This window comes from Moschus berezovskii, chromosome 21, assembly GCF_049115385.1.
Source record: "Moschus berezovskii isolate FMDL1 chromosome 21, NW_MosBer_1.0, whole genome shotgun sequence".
NCBI lineage: Eukaryota > Metazoa > Chordata > Mammalia > Artiodactyla > Moschidae > Moschus > Moschus berezovskii.
The window spans coordinates 3,442,848-3,456,853 of record NC_142480.1 but is presented as its reverse complement, the minus strand read 5'-3'; the positions used below and the strand labels follow the sequence as shown (position 1 = coordinate 3,456,853).

The 14,006-nt window shown below is 52.0% G+C and overlaps 1 long non-coding RNA gene across 1 annotated transcript; it reads left to right on the top strand.

Annotated features, from left to right (window-relative positions):
- Window positions 1-11,033: 11,033 nt before the first annotated feature.
- On the top strand, window positions 11,034-12,928 carry LOC129550663 (uncharacterized). Its single transcript, XR_008684870.2, has 3 exons — window positions 11,034-11,709; window positions 12,013-12,117; window positions 12,246-12,928. It is a non-coding gene; the product is annotated as an uncharacterized LOC129550663 (long non-coding RNA).
- Window positions 12,929-14,006: the final 1,078 nt, after the last annotated feature.

The following is a 14,006-nucleotide window of genomic DNA, read 5'->3' as shown; positions in this document are numbered from 1 at the left end:
CTTGGCATTAAACCTTCATGAAACACAAACATAAATAGTAGTTTTCTAGTAATTCCCTACTTGAAAACAGTTGGCAGTACTGTGTGCCACCCTCACCCCCTGGAAAAACGGGTAATAACAGCAGCAATGCCAACTTGCCCCCAGGTCTGTGGAAGCTGGAATTCTAGGAACCCTGGTCTAGTTCAAAACCCTTGTTTTACAGGGAATGAAACAGACCCAGAGGCGGGAAAGCCCAGATGAAAGTAGTAGATGCTGGTTCCCAGCACACATCTAATGAGACCTCGGAGTTGTGTGTTTGTGGGTCATCCTTTGTGTTGCCTGCCACTTGTATTCTTTCTAGGTTGTGAATTTTCTAAATATCTCTCTCAATTCAGTTCAGTCACTCAGTCATGTCTGACTCTCCGCGACCCCATGAACCGCAGCACGCCAGGCCTCCCTGTCTATCACCAACTCCCGGAGTTCACTCAAACTCATGTCCATCGAGTCGGTGATGCCATCCAGTCATCTCATTCTCTGTCATCCCCTTCTCCTCCCGCCCCCAATCCCTCCCAGCATCAGAGTCTTTTCCAGTGAGTCAACTCGTCACATGAGGTGGCCAAAGTATTGCAGTTTCAGCTTTAGCATCAGTCCTTCCAATGAACACCCAGGATCGATCTCCTTTAGAATGGACTGGTTGGATCTCTTTGCAGTCCAAAGGACTCTCAAGAGTCTTCTCCAACACCACAGTTCAAAAGCATCAATTCTTCGGCGATCAGCTTTCTTCACAGACCAGCTCTCACATCCATACTTGACCACTGGAAAAACCATAGCCTTGACTAGACGGACCTTTGTTGGCAAAGTAATGTCTCTGCTTTTTAATATACTATCTAGGTTAGTCATAACTTTCCTTCCAAGGAGTAAGCGTCTTTTAATTTCATGGCTGCAATCAGCATCCGCAGTGATTTTGAAGCCCCCCAAAAAATAAAGTCTGACACTGTTTCCACTGTTTCTCCATCTATTTCCCATGAAGTGATGGGACCAGATGCCATGATCTTAGTTTTCTGAATGTTGAGCTTCAAGCCAACCTTTTCACTCTCCTCTTTCACTTTCATCAAAAGGTTTTTGAGTTCCTCTTCACTTTCTGCCATAAGGGTGGTGTCATCTGCATATCTGAGGTTATTGATATTTCTCCCGGCAATCTTGATTGCAGCTTGTGCTTCTTCCAGCCCAGCGTTCCTCATGATGTACTCTGCATATAAGTTAAATAAGCAGGGTGACAATATACAACCTTGACGTACTGCTTTTCCTATTTCCAAACCAGTCTGTTGAAAATAAAATACTTAGGATAGGCAATGAGCTTCACATGGAAATGTTTTTGAACAAGTGAAAATTTAAATATTTTCAGAGCAAAAAAAAAAAAAATTCTCATGGAATTCCTTGTTGGCCCAGTGGTTAGCATTAGGTGCTTTCCCTGCCAGGGCCCAGGTTCCATCTCTGGTCAGGGAACTAAGATCCCCCAAGCCGCACAGCATGTATGAATAAATAAGGCCCATATTAAAGTGAAAGTTGCTCAGTCGTGTCCAGCTGTTTGCGACCACATGGACTATACAGTCCATGGAATTCTCCAGGCCAGACTACTGGAGTGGGTGGGCTTTCCCTTCTCCAGGGGGTCTTCCCAACCCACGGATCGAACCCAGGTCTCCCGCATAGAAAGCAGATTGTTTACCAGCTGAGCCACAAGAGAAGCCCAAAATATTAAAATCCAAGTTTCTCAGAACATTTGGGAAAAGCATTTTGAATTGTCTTCAGTCCATTATCCAGAATATACCAGAAGTGCTCAGTCATTTATAACCACACATTTCCTATTTTTAAAAAAGTACCATATTTTTCACTTGTTGACCTTGCAAAATGTGAGGATAAAAAAAAAATCCAACCCGGGCTGCTGAGTGAGAAGGTGTGACCTGAGTGAAGACAGTGGGAAGAATTCTGAGCAACAGATGTCTGCATGTGTGGGAGCTGGGGCCTCAGGGGCCCGGGTCGGTCTCGACACCCCATGCACAGGGGCGGCGCTGTGCAGGATGGGCGACACTGCCGGCCGCCTCCCAGCCACGACCCTGAAATCTTCATCCCAGGGACCGGCGCCGCCACCACCGCTGGCCAAACCCGGAAGCCAGCCTGGGTGCTCCCTGCACGTGGAGTCTCAAATCCCGGGGGCCACGCCTCCCGGGTGCGCCTGTCCACCTGCCTTACCTAGGCTTCACTCTCGGGCCTCCACCCTCAGCTTCCATCGTCCCCTGGACAGTGTGACAGCCTTCTCTCCGGAGCATCTTAAACGGTGATCACGTCACCCTCTTGCTTAAAACACTTGAGCGGCTTCACCAGGCATTTAAATCCTGAACTCCTTGCTGCGGAAACAAGAGTCCCTGATCCGACTCCTGCTGACCTGTTCCATCACTGGTCTCTTGAGGCTTACCTTTTTCCTGCCTCAGGGGCTTCGCACAGGCTGTCACGCCCACCCCCATCCCCACAGTGGCCTGGCCGACTTCGTTTTATCCCACAGGTCTAAGTGGCCATGTCTTTTCTTAAAGAAGACTTCTCTGACCACCCTATCGAATTGGGCATCCCCAGGACTCTCAGCCCACCCCTTCCCTTCAGAGCCCTGATACAATTTGCAATTCTGTTTCTCAGTTAAGAGCCTCCACCCCCAGACAGGACCTCACCTGCTTTTCATCATATGTCCCCTGCCCCCAGCTCCGTCCCTGGGATACTCGGCTCACTCGGCCAAGCGAATGAAGGTACAAAGGGCTGGCTGTCCGCCCGAGGGGCTGTGCACCCAAAGGAGGTGGCCGTGGGGAACAGGACCCTTCGGCCCTCATCCCTTCGGCGTTTATGGGATGTGCCAGGCAGCGACGGTGGGGATGAGCTGCAGACCTCAGCACCCGCGCAGGGAGAGGGCGGGGTTCTGCAGGGGCACCCCACTGGGCTCCACCCACTGAGGGCAGAGAATATTGCGGGCAAAGGGAAGCACTCAAAGACTCAGAGGTGGGAGAGGCCTGATGTTTTGCTGGAGCTACGCTGTCACCAGAGGGTCCAGGGACAGTGGTCACGAAATGAGGCTGTAGATGTGTGCAAGGGCCTGCGGAATGGGGACTTCAGCCCGTGGGCGGTGGGCAACTGAAAAGAATTCTACCCAGAGGGGATGACAAGATTAGAACAGGCAGGTGACAGGTTAGCCCCGCAAGTTGACAAGAGCTGGGGCGGGTGGGGGCTCCCGTGCAAAAGAGTGAGGATCGGCTGGGAGGAGCCGGAACTGCCTGTGGGTGCCAAGCCTCTGCTGCCGCTGGGACTTGGGGTGCCCGGCAGAGGAGACCAGGAGTGAAGAAACCCTGGAGTGCCATCAGGCTGGATGGCATAAGGAGGAAGGGCGGTGCCCGGAGAAGGCTGTGCAGGGTCCCCTTGCACAGAGGGTGGCCAGCGTGCCGCCCCCGGGGAACGGCCACTTGCTCTCTCTCAGGCTGTGCGCGGATCCAGGAGGCAGCCCGGGGACAGAGACTCGGAGGGCACGTGGCCTGCCGCGTCCTGAGCAGAGCAGAGCTGGTACCTCGTCCAGGCGATGGGAATCCAAACACTGCTCTCATCTGTCACCCGCCCCTGCCCACCCAGGCACTTGACCAGACATGGCAGGCCTGCCAGAAAGAGGGGCAGCAAGGGGACCCAGGGGCTTCCAGGTGGCACTAGTGGTAAAGAACCCACCTACCAATGCAGGAGATGTAAGAGACACGGGTTCGTTCCCTGGGTCACCAAGGTCCCCTGAAGGAGGGCATGGAAACCCACTCCAGTATTCTTGCCTGGAGAATCCCATGGACAGAGGAGCTGGTGGGCTGCAGTCCACGGGGACGCAGAGTCGGACACGACTGAGCAACTGAGCTCACGTGCATGCACGCGGAGAGGCAGCGCTCAGAGACGGGAGGGAGGGAGAAACCCACGCAGAGGCACAGCTTTGGGGCAAGTAGATGAAGGAGGTGCTCTCTGATCCCCTGGATTTTCTCAGTGAATCCTGAGTGTGCAATGAGGCTGGACTGAAAGTGAGGCCAGTGCTGTGATTCTCTCTGGCCGCACGGGGCGGGGGCGGGGAGGCCCCACCTCCCACCGCCTGCTTGCCCCCTCCTCCAGGAGTGAGGTTTTGTGATTTAGTTTCTTGGGCTCCAAATCGCTGCAGATGTTGACTGCAGCCATGAAATGAAAAGACGCTTGCTTCTTGGGAAAAAAGCTATGACAAACCTAGACAGTGTATTAAAAAGCAGAGACATCACTTTGCAAGAAAGGTCCATCTAGTCAAAGCTACGGTTTTTCCAGGAGACATGTATGGGTGTGAGAGTTGGACCATAAAGAAGGCTGAGTTCCGAAGAATTACTGCCTCTGAACAGTGCTGTTGGAGAAGACTCTTGAGAGTCCCTTGGACTGCAAGGAGATCAAACCAGTCAATCCTAAAGGAAATCAACCCTGAATACTCATTGGAAGGACTGATGCTGAAGCTGAAGCTCCAATACTTTGGCCACCTGATGCAAAGAGCCAACTCATTTGAAAAGACCCTGATGCTTGGAAAGATTGAGGGCAGGAGGAGAGGGGATGACAGAGGACGAGATGGTTGGATGGCATCAGCGACTCAATGGACATGAATTTGAGCAAACTACGGGAGACAGTGAAGGACAGGGAAGCCTGGTGTGCTGCAGCCCATGAAGTCGCAAAGAGTCAGACATGACTGAGCGACTGAACAACAACAGAATTAACTCTCCATGAAACCTACTCCTTCAAGGGCGCTACAGGTGATGACCCAGAATTCACAAAAGGAAGCTGGCCCTTCTCTCACTGTAAAGGAGGAAAAAGAATTAGCTTCCTCCGATGGGTCCTCCCTAGGGGTGCATCCCTCTAAGCTCTGAGGAGACGTCAAGCAGGTGATTACTGTAGCGCTCCCCAGTCCCGATGCCAGAGGACCCATCCACCCATGGCTGCTTTCCAGCTGGCCCTCCAAGGCTGGGCTCTAGGGAGGAAAGCATTCTGCAGCATGTAGGTTGGGCTGCGATTCCAGTTCCCTCACCCTCCAGGCTCCCAATTGTGAAATGCAGATAATGGTTCAGTCCTTGGAGGTGTTTGGGAGGATTAAAGAGATGGTCATTTAAAGCAGACAGGGGAAGCCAGCAGATGGCACCTGCTATAATTATGATGTACCCTCGCCCCATTTTACAGTGAGAAAACAGGGGCTCTGAGAGGGAAAGGGGCTCATCCATGGAAAGTCAGCCACCCTGATGGGATGCGCTGGTCACCACGGAGCTGAGAAAGAAATTCACATTGCAGTGCGGGGGGGAGGGGAGGGAGAGGGGGCGGGAGGAAAGAGCATTTTCGTTTATTGTTGATGGATATGCAACCTTGTATAACTCTTTAGAAGGGCAGTTGGGTAATGTTTAAAATATTAAATATTAAAAATATTTTAAGAACTTCCCTGGTGGTCCAGTGGTTAAGAATTCGCCTGCCAATGCAGGGGACATGGGTTTGATCCCTGGTCCCGGAAGATCCCACATGCAGTGGGGCAACAAAACCCCTGAGCACCACAACCACTGACGCCCATACTCCCTGGAGCCCGTGCTCCGCAAAAAAAGAGACGTTAACACAACGAGAAGCTTGAGCACCACAACTCCTCTCTAGGGAGCCCCCGCTCGCTGCAACTAGAGAAGCCTTCGTGCAGCAACGAAGACCCACGCAGGCAAAACTAAATTAATAAAAAAAGTAAAAAAAAAAACGACTTCACCTTCCAATGCACGGGGTACCTTCACCTGGTCAGGACCGGTAAGAGCTCACATGTCTCCTAGCCAAAAAAACAAAAACAAAACATAAAACAGAAGCAATATTGTAACAGATTCAAGAAAGACTTTAAAAGCAATTCACATCCCCAAAAAAATCTGTAAAAAATCCTTTAAATGCCATGCCTTTCACACTGCAAGTCAGCTTCTAGGCACTTCGCCACCAGTAACACTTGCACAGGAAAATGATGGCTGTCAGCCTGAGATGGTCACAGTAGCCCTGGTCTCTACAGTGAAAAGTGGTGGAAGCCACAGAGAACTTATTCATAAATAAAGATGCATCCTGAGAACTTAGAGCTCCTGGCACATAATGGCTCCATCCAAACCCCGGCACAAAGAGATGACGAAACTCCAGCCCGGTTCCTGTGGCATGAGGCTGTGTCCCTAGGAGGACCCCAGGCCGCCCCCCTCCCCATTAAAACACCTGCCTGAGAAAGCCAGGGGACTGCCCCAGGAGAATTTTCCATTTGTTCCAGCCGACCCCTGACCACAGGCCCTGACCTCCCTTTGAGAGCATTTACTAAGACGGGCTTGCAGTTGTGAACCTTCCTCTGCCCCTGTGAGGCGGACGGGTACCTCCGACAGCCCAGGAGTGTCTTTCTCAAGGACCTGAAAGTCATTCCCTTGAAATGGACTCAGAAGGAAGGATACAGCTCCCATGGAGGTAGAATTCTGACCCAACCTCCCAGTCTGACCTGCACTCACCCAGCCTTGGTGATTTTTCACTTGAACCCCCACCCTCCATACCCCACTTCCGACTCGCTCATTCTCTCTTTAAAACACCTGTCACCTCTGCACAAGTCAGAGCAGAACTCAGCTTTCCCCTGCAGTCTTTAGTGACAGAATGATGCCTCTGTTCACCACTTTAGCTGATGTCGGCTGTGTTTATCCTTCACCATCCGTAGAATGGAACAGTATGCAAACTTTAATGAAAGCTCTCCAAGCACTAACAGCAGTGCCTGGAACACATTCAGGGTACTATTATGATTATTATCATTTTTCATCTGTTGGAAAAAGGGATGCATTAGGAGTGTGAACACACAAAGATATATAGAACCACAGGCCTAAGAGGAATATATTTTATGCTTTCAACAGTTCCATAACAGTTTTTAAAAATGGACAATGTGTTAAAACTGCACGTTCTCACAGGGAAAGTTATTCAAAACATATGTTTAGATGAAACAAGCAAGGTTCAAAACCGTTTGCATAATAGAATCACATTATATGCATACACAGATATAGCATCCCCAAATATACTGTCGTCCAGTCACTAAATCGTATCCAATTCTTTGTGACTTCATGGACTACAGCACGCCAGGCTCCTGTGTCCTCCACTGTCTCCCAGTTGGCTCAAATTCATATGTATTATGAATATATATGTTATATATAACATATATATATATATGTCTTTGGCAATCTGATGCAAAGAGCCAACTCATTGGAAAAGACCCCAATACCGGGAAAGATTGAGGACAAGAGGAGAAGGGGGATGAGATGGTTAGATAACATCACCGACTCAGTGGACATGAGCTTGAGCCAGCTCCTAGGGATAGTGAAGGACAGGGAAGCCTGGTGTGCTGCAGTCCATGGAGTCCCAAAGAGTAGGACACAACTCACCAACTGAACAGCAATCTGTATTATACCATAAGTGAAGTGAAGTCACTCAGTCGTGTCCGACTCTTTGCGACCCCATGGACTGTAGCCTACCAGGCTTCTCTGTCCATGGGATTCTCCAGGCAAGAATACTGGAGTGGGTTATCATTTCCTTCTTCAGGGGATCTTCCCGACCCAGGGATCGAACCCGGGTCTCCCGCATTGGAGGCAGACGCTTTAACCTCTGAGCCACCAGGGAAGCCCATATTATACCATACACTATATATAATGTCAGTATTGCAAAAATTAAATATTCCAAGAGCTTATGTATTTCTGGAATACGTACACTGATCTTACACGTGTACATTCCTGTTTTTTTTTAAATCGTGTGTCACCTATCAATGAAACATTTGGAGTCAGCCAGTCCCGCTGCCTCTCAGGCCATTACGCTGACCCGCAGTCTCCCTCCTCACCACCAGAGGGCGCCAGAAGCACCCACAGAGATTTCCCCACCCTCCGGCATATGGAGAAGGAAATGGCGGCCCACTCCAGTGTTCTTGTCTGGAGAATCCCAGGGACAGGGGAGCCTGGTGGGCTGCCGTCTGTGGGGTCGCACAGAGTCGGACATGACTGAAGCTACTTAGCAGCAGCAGCAGCTGGTATATGGGATGCCTGAGCCTCCTCATGCTCAACTGTTTCTACATAATTGCTGGTCAGACTGCGCTGTAAACTGAACACTCTGTGCTTCTTGATGCATTCTCCCAGCATCATACCCTTTAAGTGAAATTAAGCTCTTGTGAGATGGAAAAAAACATTAACTCGGTTATGCTTCTCCAGCCTAGTCCAGGTCATGGTGGGCTCTTCTAAGCTGGGAGAGGAGAATGGAATTTTTTTTAAGGGGGGGGGATTTTTTTTCAATTGAAGTATAGTTGGTTTATAATCTTGCGTTCATTTCTGCTGCACTGTGCTTCAGTTATACATGTATATTCTTTCTTATATTCTTTTCCATTACGGTTTATCACAGGATGTTGGGTGTAATTCCCTGTGCTATACAGTGGGACCTCGTTGTTTATTCATTCTATATGTAATGGTTTGCATCTGCTAACCCCAAGCTCCCAGTCTGTCCCTCCCCCACCCAGAAGTAATTCTTACTGAGCGCCTACAACATGCTGGACTTTCCCTCTGCACACAGCATCTTATCGAATTTTCACAACCATTAGGTTAGTGTTCTTAACCCCCACTTTTCAGATGAGAACACTGAGATTCTGAGGGACTAAGTGGTTGACCCAAGCTCACCAGCTAGTTACTATAGACTCTGAATCCAAATGCGGGCCAACAGGGTCCTAAGATTTTGCTTTATGAATCTGTTGTTGTTCAATCGCTCAGTCGTGTCCAACTCTGAGACCCCAGGGACTGCAGCACACTGGGCTTAAGAAAATAAATCCAAGGTACATTGGTGGGAGACCCCAACGGGGACTCAGGTGTCCAGGTATCCAGAATGTGCTCTTGTTACTGCTTCCTCTGCCTTCAAGTCTGGTGTGTGCCCAGCTGGGACCGGTGCAGAAATGCCAAGGCCTGACATTGCTCTCTGACTTGCCATGTTGTTCAAAATGAAAAGCAGTTTCTTTAAAAAAAAAAAAAAAAAACCCTCTCCTTCCAACCCTCTGTGCCCTCCCCGCCCCAAACCGTCCACTCATCCAGTTCCACTCCCCAGAGACAAACTTGCTTGTTTTTCTAAAGATGATTTTTAATGTTTGTAAATCAATGCTGTTTTATCCAGAGTTGGCTATGGTCTCCCCTAAAACCCAAAGACAGTGTCACCCATAATTTTTATTACTACTATTCCCAAATTACAAAGACAAAACTCGAGCCCTTGGGATCTGGAGTGAACTGCCCGAGGTCCCACAGCTGGACGCCCGAGGGTCTGAACCTAGGGCCGGCTCTGGGACCAGGCGGCCGGAGCCCCGCTCCTCCCAGCGTTCCCTTTGTGTCTGTGTCACTCTCTCCTGCCTGCCTTCTCTTTCCCTGCTGTAATCACTTCTAAATCCTCACCTAACTCAAGTGTTGCTCAATTTGAATTACAGGTAGGAGAACCTTAATGATGGGTCCAGCCCCCACACTTTACAGATGGGCAAACTGAGGCCCAGAGAGGCTCCTGCCAATGTTCAGATTTCTACAACCAGCCTTTGTTCAGCTGCTCCCTTTGCCACTTCAGTCTGCCCAACTCCCTCCTGCCCTTGAACTGCTCACAGAAACAGCCAGCCAGCTCTTCCTGTGAGAGCACCCCCGGTTCTACACCTTCCTCTCATCGGTCTGCATGTTCCCAGCAACCCTCCAAGGGTCAAAACGCTGGCCCTGCCACCTTCTCTCCTCTCCTCCTGAGACAGCTGGAATCTTACCCATGCTGCTCCCCCCTCCACCCTGACTCCGCTATTAGCTATTTATCCTTCAGTCTCAGATCTCCCTGGTGACCCATCCAGAGGCACTCATGACCTGTCCCTCAGGTCTAACCTCACTGTATCTCCCCTAGACCGTGAGCTCAATGGGTACAGAGCCTGAGCCCGTCTTGTTCACCACTGTTCCTCCAGGGTCTGGCGCTGTGCTCCAGCCCTCACTGGCTGGTTTACAAGCTCAAAGTCGGATGGAAGAATGAACGGTTGAACCATCCGCCGGAAAGAAGAGCCTGACTCCACCAGGCAGCTGTGCAATCAGAAGTTGTGTACAGGAAATACCGAGCGTTCCTTTGGAGTAGACTGAGGCGTATGCACAGGGTAACTGGGAGAAACAGCGTCAGGATAGTTGCTTCCCTCTAAGAAGCGCCTCTGAACATCTGTGCCGGATTCTATCCTGAGGGGAAACAAGCCAACGGACGGACTAAGTGGGGCTCCCTTAGTCCTGCGAGGGTTCTTAGCATATAAACTTAATGAAGGCCCCACCACCACCAATCCACAGCGGCTCCTACACGGCCTGCGTGTTAGTCACCCAGTCGTGTCCGACTCTTTGCGACCCCATGGACCTTTGCCCGCCGGGGTCCTCTGTCCATGAGATTCTCCAGGCAGGAATACTGGAGTGGACTGCCATTTCCCACACGGCCTACGCTGCATATAACATGAAGGGGATCCCAGAAAGTCCAGTCAAAGACCCCGGCTTAAGCATCCCTAGTCTAGATGGAGCGAGGAATCTCAAATCAGGGCTTGGAGCGCGAGCCAGGCCAAGACGAAACCAAGGGCGGAACCCAAGGCTTCGGAGGATGTCGCGGGAACAAGGCCTTTACGGCCAGGGCAGGGACGGCCACGGGAGGCCCGCAAGTCCGTTTTGAGAAACTTGTCCCACTCGCCAGAAACAAGTGAGCCGAGCCGAAGTTTCCGGGTGAGAAGGACCACAAACCGCAGGCGGGCTCGGAAAGATGACACGAGCGGCGCGCGAAGACACACGTCCGCCCCGCCCGATGCATTGTGGGGCTCAAACTCACCAATCGGACAGCAGTCTCGCGAGCAGGCGAAATTCACGCAGAGGTTGGAGATCGCGGAGAGAGAGTCCCGCCCCCCTGGCGGGGATAGGCCAATCCCAGGGCGTCCGGTCCCCCTGGGGCACGTGACCGCGCCGACGCCGGGGCACGTGACCGCAGCGGCCGCGACCCGGCTGAGGGGCTTAGCGCGCTGTGGAGTCCAGACGGGCTTCCGGCCGGCGGAGCTCGCAGGCTGCCGGGGGGTCCCGGCGTCCGCACGCCGCCGCCGTCGGCAAGTCTCAGCCCTGACTGAATAAGGAGCCCGCCGGAAACGTGGTCCGGCCTTCAGTGCCCTCATCTGTGAGACGGGCCCAGGCCTGCCCCCGGGCCGGGGGACGCGGGGTGCGTGGAACGCGCCGCCCGCTAGGAAGCGGAGCGAAGGCCAGGCGGGACTCTGCGGCCCCGGGAAGCGGGCGCCCGGCTCCACCAGCCCGGGAAGCTGACCGCGGATCACGCGCTGAGCAGAGCCCGCTGTCCTCGTCCGAATTCCGGGGCCAGCCGTCCAGAGTGGGCTTGTGTCGTCTTACTGGGTCTTAACAGCAGCGGTATGGGGTCGGCGTCGTAGAGGGGCGTCAGTGTGACGCCGCACAGTCTGAGCGCGAAGGAGCCAGGTTGGACCCAGGTGTCCACCTGCTCAGCCCGCAGGCCTTCCACCAGGTGGCTCCTGCACTCTGAGGAGCCCATGCAGCTGGAGGGGTCCATGCTTCCGGAGGAGCCCATGCAGCTGGAGGGGTTCATACAGCTCCTCCAGAAGTCACTCGCCTCGAGTCGGTGAGAACCGCCTGGCCCTCCCGCCCCCTTGATCTCCATCGTCGGTCCCGATGTCTGGAAGACTAGGCTCCTGGTCTTCTGGGAGCATACTCAGGATGCTGGAAGGGCGGGCGGGAGCTGCGAGTTTCACCGTAAAGGGAGGGGCGGGCCCTGAGCAGATTAGGCATGGCCACCCGGGACCCTTTCCCCAGAGAAGCAGAGCCACCCACCGCCGCGTTAGGAGGTATGATCTCCCTCGAGAGGAGGGGCTCTGTGACCCCTGCGGTCATCACAACAGCCCTGCCTCACTTTCTTTGTTAACAGACTTAAAAAGTTTCCGGTTTGCTGCAAAGAGTAAAGGGGTCCGTGTGTTACACCCCATGCCGCCACCACACACAGCACGATTTCCTTTGTTATTGACATCTTAACGTAAGTATTTCCTTTGTTACTAACATCTTACATGGTTGGTGCGTTTGCTACAATTGATTAAACGGTATAGACACATTATGGTTAACTGGAGTCCAGAGCTTGTTGAGAGTTTCTTCGTTTTTTCCCAGTATGTTTCTTCTGCGTCAGGATCCCGTCCAGAATACTGCATCTCCTGTGATTGTTCACGTGACTTTTTCATTGTAAAGGTGCAGTATTGAGAGATGAGGTTAAAGAAGCATGTACTTGCTGAACTTCTCCTTGGCTTCAAGTCTGAGTAAACGCTCCAGTGGAAGCTGCTGCTTTGGGCTGCATTCTGTGTTGTGCGTGACAAGTGGCAGCCGGGGGGGTACTGGGTTCTGGGGCAAGGCAGGCGGGGCTCCAAGGAGGAGTTCCTTCCAGAGCAGCGCCTCCAGTTGGGGTGATGGGGAGTTTTTGTTTAGAAATTTTGTGTTTGGACATGGGTAGTGGTGATGGTTGTCACCGATTGTACACTTAAAATGCTTCAGTTTTATGTATGAGTGCGTGCATGCTAAGTCATTTCAGTCGTGTCCAACTCTGTGCGACCCTGTGGACTGCAGCCCGCCAGGCTCCTCTGACCGTGGGATTTTCCAGGCGAGAACACTGGAGTTGGTTGCTGTGCCTTCCTCCAGGGTGTCTTCCCAACCCAAGGATCAAACCTGTGTCTCTTATGTCTGCCTGCATGGGCAGGTGGATTCTTTACCCCTACCGCCACCTGGGAAGCCCCAGTTTTATGTATATTTTACCACATTTTTTAAAAAACTGAAGAAATAAATATGCAGTTTAAACAAGATATCTGGTTTTAGCTTTTCAATAAAGGCAACCTATATATGCTTCAAAACTAAACAGAACGGTGCCCAGAAGGCCCTGCATTCCTCCCAGACCTGGGACCAGCGCCCGGTGCAGACTGGGCTCCAGCACTGCCATCACTATTGCTAACAAGAGGAGCGTTAATGAGAGCCGCTGTGACTGAGCTCTGGCTGTTCTGGCAGCTTTGCCACCTTGTCTCACGCATTCCTCACAGAGCTGCCGGAGCAGCTACGTTCTTTCGCTTCGTTTAAAGGAGGAGAAGAGGGCACGGAGAAGTTAAGGGACTCACCCAAGGTCACACAGCTGATCGTGACAGCACCAGGATCCTATCAGAACCAGAACTTGCTCACCACCCCCTGCCATGCCAACCTCACATTCCAAACCCCTCCAAAGGCAGCTTAGTAGCGGGAGAAAGGTATCCTTCAACAGCCTGCAAGCGGGGCTGGTGGACGTCTGCGGAGTCCTGCATCTGGTTGAACTGAGGACCGTCAGCAGAGCCGCTGGCTGCCTGCTGTGTAAAACTCACGACCCGGTTTACTGGGCGCCTGGGTCTGCTCTGCCAGCGGCTCCACGCAGCGCCTGTAGGTCTCTGGCCCCTCAGTGGCTTGGTGTCAGTGTCCCACCAAAACATGCCACAGCCAAGTAATGTGGGGACACCGCGCCTCCCCGCCCCTATGCTTTTGCATAGATTTCACGTGCGGTGGAAAAGTCCTGTCCTTAAGCTTTGTTTAGCATAGGGATTCCCAACCTCACTTGATCCCAGAGGCCCATTTTCAACGTGCAACTAGCCCCTACCCTCCAGGTTGCAGTGCAGTTTCTCCAGACAATACTGGGCAACGCGCTTCTAAACCCAGTGTCTCGCATCTTCATGGGCGGAGAACAGATGCAGAGAGCTTAAATGACTTAACCACGGCCCCTTCCTGCGCAACTCAGAAAACAAATACAAAGTTGCTTAGGCCAGAGAAACAGCAATTGTCAGACTTAAAGAAGGCCAACTGGCAGCGCAGAGGATTCCAGCATCTACTGGGGTCAAGGAAATAGTATGTGTTTGCTGATGAAAC